The following is a 6,000-nucleotide window of genomic DNA, read 5'->3' as shown; positions in this document are numbered from 1 at the left end:
GCTGTTGTCACTTAGGACTGAAGGTGTTTCTAAGTCGTTGTTTGAGTATGATTCTTCTACTAAAAAGAAGGCGAGACAATATCCAATGAGAGAAGTTCCTCCGGTATGGAAGGAAGCAATTCAGGCTGATGCCGCTCTTCATATTGACGCCGTTCCAGCACACTTTCAGCGTGTGTGGGTACATGTTCCTTGGAAGCGAGCTGAAGTTTTGGCCCTTAAGCGGACATTGCCTGATCCCCGTAAAAATCCTGCAGGGTATTACAAAGAGTTGTCACAGACTGCAGGTTCATGTATCATGAATTTAGCCAATATTGATATGTTATTTGGGAATGTTGTTCCACAGCCTTTATGGGGAAAGATTCGTCATACAGATCATGATCAGGAATTAGGTGACTCATGAGCTAATATTGCTGCTGCAGATGCCCGACAGGTTGGTGGTGCTAAGCCTGAGCCTTTAGTAGCAGAACTTCCTGGTAAGATCATTGACTACATGAAAACGATAATGCCTGCGATGCGTGTAAACTGGGATAAGTTGTCTGCATGTAAGCAGAAGAAAGATGAAACGGTGTCTGATTTCTTCACCAGGTTTGAAGAGACGTTTGTCGACCACAGTGGTCAAGATATGAGCACAGAAGGTGGTCAGCGTTTGTTCGTCGATAAATTCGTGCACAATCTGCTTCCAGAGTTGTGTAAGAAGTTAAAGGATTCAGAGAGTTCTTGGGCAGTTTCCTCTTCAGCCCAGATATTGGCTACTGCACAATATTACGAAAATAGAGACAAAGACGAGAAAGATAGAGCAGAAAAGAAAACTAAAGAGTTAAAAACGAAGGTTTTGTTACAGCAAGCATATCCGACACGTGGTGGTGGTGGCCAGAATAATGGTGGTCAGAATAACTATCAGAACAATTATCAGCAGCCTCAACAGTATCAGAGGAACTCGCAAAGAGTCGAGTATACTCAACCACGTGTTCCTGTAGGTCCCAATCAGTGTTCATATTGCAAGGAAGAGGGTCATTTTAAGTATAGTTGCCCTATTCTGTTACAGCGCGCGAATGGTGTTTCAAACACAAGAGGTAGAGGTGTTCAGCAAGCGCCTAGAGGTAGAGGACGTGGAAACGTCCCCCAGAACGCACGTCCCCTTCCACCTCAAAATTCTATGAATAGGTTCGATCAACAGAATAACGCATCTGGTAGGACAGCTCAGTACTATGCTGATGATTACTATACAGAAGATGAGCATTGGGAAGGTAATGATTGCTAGGACAGCCATAGACAAAGAGAGGGAGTTGTTTCAGTTCCAGTAGATCAGAATGGACCATACGTTGAGGTGATTACATCAGGTGTGTCAGAGCCTTTTCTGTTAGATACTGGTGCTACAAAGAGTTCTATTATGCACTCAAAACTCCCTGGCGCACCTTTGTCTGGCGAAATGAATGTTTCTGTAGGTTTTTCTGGCGCCCCAGTTAGGAACCCGATTTCTGACCCTTTGTCTCTTTCTGTTGGTCCTTGTGAATTCGAAGCACCCCTTATTCTGACAACAGGTTGTGGTGAAAACTTGTTGGGATTGGATCTGTTAAAAAGATTGTATGCGACTTTGTACTGTTCTCCTTCAGGAGTACAACTTACTTTAGGTAAGAAAGTGGTTTCTCCAATGTATTTGTCAAGGGATAAACTTCCAACAGAATTGTCGTTTCTTCCTTATATTCTTTGGGCTACTGGTCCTAATGATGTGGGTCTTTTAGAAATACCACCATATGTTGTAACATTGAAAGCCAATGTTAAAATGCCACGAATCCCCCAATATAGAATCTCTAGTGAAGGTGAAAAAGCTTTGCTAGCGATCGTTTACGATCTAATTGAAAAAGATGTCATTGAAGAGACAAGAGGCAACGTTTGCAATAGTCCTGTTCTGCCTGTTTTGAAACGAACTGATCCTTCCCAGTCACCTGTTTACAGATTTGTGATTGATCTTAGAGAGGTCAATAAAATAGTTGTGCCACAATTTCCAGTTGTCCCTGACATTACTGCCCTATTGACTATGATTCCAGCTTCTGCCACCTGTTTTTCGGTGATTGACCTGAAGAATGCTTTCTTCAGCATCCCGATTGCTGAGGAGAGCAGGGATATTTTTGGCTTCAGTTTAGGAGGACGAAGCTTCCGCTTTAAACGAGCTCCACAGGGCTACTGTGAAAGTCCATCAATATATAGTCAAGCTTTAAAAACACAGTTTGATATGATTGTTTTACCTGATGGTGCTACTCTTGTACAGTACGTTGATGATTTGCTTATTGCTGCAGATACTGAAGAAATCTGTAAAAAAGCCACGTTGTCATTGTTGCGTCATCTGTGTGATTTGCATCACAAGGTGTCACTTTCCAAATTGCAATATTGTCGACAAGAAGTGACCTACTTCGGTCATCTCTTATCGAAGGAGGGAAGGAAACTGACCCCAGAAAGAATTCAGGCAATAGCGAAATTGAGTGTGCCAAGAACACAGAGAGAAGTGCGTGCTTTCTTGGGTATTACATCGTACTGTAGACAGTGGATACCAAATTTTTCGTTATTAGCCAAACCTTTGGTAGCATTAACGTGTAAAGATACACCCAATCCCGTTCCTTGGTCTGAAGAGTGTCAGAAAAGTTTTTCTGAATTGCGCACAGCATTATGTTCGGCTCCTGTGTTAGGTACCCCCAACTACAGTAAGCCCTTTACATTGTATGTCCATGAGAAACAAGGCTGTGCATTGTCAGTGCTGACACAGTTGTTTGGAGACAAACAGCGTCCATGTGCATATTTTTCGTCGACTTTGGATCCGGTAGCTAAAGCATTGCTCAAGCATACTCTAGCAGTCCTGTGGCAGAGGACTTGCTCGCGGGTGGCATTTGACATTTTATTTTAAATACCTTCTTGACTCCATTGCTGACTACAAGCAGACCAGCCTCGCCGTCCCGCTGATTACGAGCGCTGGACGCTACTCTCTTTTTTAAAACCCCTCCCAACCCGCCCTGCTGACTCCGCCCACCCTCGTCATCGGCCTATTTAGGCTCCGCCCCTTTTTCGCCACTATACTCGAGCAGTCCTGTGGCAGAGGACTTGCTCGCGGGTGGCATTTGACATTTTATTTTAAATACCTTCTTGACTCCATTGCTGACTACAAGCAGACCAGCCTCGCCGTCCCGCTGATTACGAGCGCTGGACGCTACTCTCTTTTTTAAAACCCCTCCCAACCCGCCCTGCTGACTCCGCCCACCCTCGTCATCGGCCTATTTAGGCTCCGCCCCTTTTTCGCCACTATACTCGAGCAGTCCTGTGGCAGAGGACTTGCTCGCGGGTGGCATTTGACATTTTATTTTAAATACCTTCTTGACTCCATTGCTGACTACAAGCAGACCAGCCTCGCCGTCCCGCTGATTACGAGCGCTGGACGCTACTCTCTTTTTTAAAACCCCTCCCAAACCGCCCTGCTGACTCCGCCCACCCTCGTCATCGGCCTATTTAGGCTCCGCCCCTTTTTCGCCACTATACTCGAGCAGTCCTGTGGCAGAGGACTTGCTCGCGGGTGGCATTTGACATTTTATTTTAAATACCTTCTAGACTCCATTGCTGACTACAAGCAGACCAGCCTCGCCGTCCCGCTGATTACGAGCGCTGGACGCTACTCTCTTTTTTAAAACCCCTCCCAACCCGCCCTGCTGACTCCGCCCACCCTCGTCATCAGCCTATTTAAACGCCTCCCCATGCTTCAGCGCAGCGGACGAGCGCAGCGGGCGCGTCGGTGGCGCGCCGGAGTCGCGCCAGAGTTAAGCCCGTCTGCGCCCGTCCGCGGCCGGCCGGGGCCAGGGGCTACTACCCCTGGTCCTTTTATCCGATACTCTTCAGCTGACCTCACTCTCCTACAAGGTCATTGGCCCCTTGACCCCCTCATTATTCAACGGATCACCAACATGGGCTGCTATTCTTCCTGCTGAGCCTGTCCACAAGGCTGCCCCCCTATTATTGTTTCTCCGTCAGCTCCTCACTTATTGCTCACCCCTGATATCCGTTCCCCTCCACTGTCTATTATCTTATTAAATACAAGGTCAGCCATTAGACATCACCAGGAACTATTCATACTTCTAGATACGGACAAACCTGACCTCTTATTCTTAACTGAGACATGGTTCTGTGAGTCTTCTCTTCCGTCTCTATTGGCCGCCCTCCCTTCGACCTATTACTCTATCCGGGTTGACCGCCCAGCCGGGAAAACGGGTGGAGGCGTTGCTCTGATCGCCCGCACTGATTTTCAGTTCCAGATTCTCCCCTCACCCCCCCTGGGAGGTATCGACCACCTTGTGGTCCGCTCCACCTCTTTTTCCCCTCACCTAGCCGCTGTGCTGGTCTATCGTCCACCCCAACCCACTCCGTCTTTTCTCCCCGCCTTTCAAGAATTACTTGGCACTCTGGCTGTCAATTATGCTTCAGTGCTGGTCCTTGGGGATTTTAACTATTGGCCCTCGGATCCTAAGGAATGTGCCCCATCCAAGGAATTTTCTGAAATCCTTTTGTCACTTAACTTCACTTCCCTAGTCCACACTCCCACCCATATTCACGGCCACATCTTAGACCAAGTTTGGTCTCTCAACTGTCCCCTTTCCTCACTTATTGTTTCTCCTTGCACTTGGTCAGACCATTTTTTAATCTCCTTCTCCCTCAGCCTTCGTCCGACCAAGATACCTGCCCATGCTAAAAACTCATGGGCTCGCAACTGGGGCAAGGCCAACTTGCCGGACCTAACTTCTTCACTTCTGGCCTCCTCTCCTTCTCTGTCGGGCTTGGCGTCTGCAGTCCAAGCTAAGGCCATTGATTCCTGGCTTACGAATGGAAGCGATAGCTTGGCTCCCCTTCGGCGCACCTCGATTAGGCGCCCTAAAGACGCCAATCGGTGGTTCAGTAAAGAACTGAAAGAGCAGAAGTTAACGGTTCGACAAGCAGAACGCAGATGGAGACTGGATTACTGTCCCATATCCAAGTCCCGTTATGTCCTTCTCCTAGGGACTTATAAAAAAAACATTGTAGAGACCAAAAAAGCTTACTTCTCAGCCAAAATTCTGGCGGCAGAGAATCAACCCAAGGAGATCTTTTCCATCACTCATGACCTGGCTTTTTCTGACAGGACCTCATTGAAGCCCCTTCCTTCTCAGAAACTCTGCGATTCGTTGAACTCATACTTCATGGAAAAAATCGCGACAATCAAAATTAATATCCCCACCCCTTCCCCCCTCTTCGTAGACCCCCAGCTACCCCCTGCCCAAGCCTCTCTTAACTCCTTTCCTCTCCTTACGGAGGAAATCTTCCTCTCTCTTCTCCCTAAAATCAAATCCGGCTCCCCAACAGATATCTGCCCTGCACACATCTTACGGCAGATTTACTCTGTTTGTACCCGGCCTCCTCTCAGGTTCCTCAATGACTCCTTGGCCCAGGGTGTCGTGACCCCGTCACTAAAATCTGCCTCTATTGTCCCCATTTAAAAAAAACCTGGAGCCGATCCCTCTGCCTTGGCTAACTACCGCCCCATTTCCTTGCTACCCTTTTTAGGCAAGGTGCTGGAGCGACATGTCACTTCTGCGCTCAGCTCCTTTGTCGAGGAAAATGGGGTGTTGGCCCCTTGCCAGGCTGGGTTCCGACCTAGGCACTCGACAGAGTCAGTGGTGGTATCTGTGTTGGACACCCTCAGAGAAGGTATGGACATAGGTCAACCCCAGGCGCTGGTCCTCCTTGATTTGTCCGCCGCTTTTGACACGGTGGACCATTCCATCTTACTCTCCCGTGTCAGGGCAGCGGGCATTGGAGGCTCGGCCCTCATCTGGCTCTCGTCCTTCCTGAGGGACCGGACCCAGGCTGTTCGTCTTGGGGAGTTCTCAGCTACCCCCTGTCAGGTCCAGTGCGGGGTGCCCCAGGGCTCTTCTCTGTCCCCTTTATTATTTAATCTCTACATCTCTCCGCTTATCTTTGCTCTTCAGC

The sequence above is a fragment of the Lissotriton helveticus genome, chromosome 3_1 (genome assembly GCF_964261635.1).
Source record: "Lissotriton helveticus chromosome 3_1, aLisHel1.1, whole genome shotgun sequence".
NCBI lineage: Eukaryota > Metazoa > Chordata > Amphibia > Caudata > Salamandridae > Lissotriton > Lissotriton helveticus.
Note: the sequence above shows the minus strand (reverse complement) of the source record.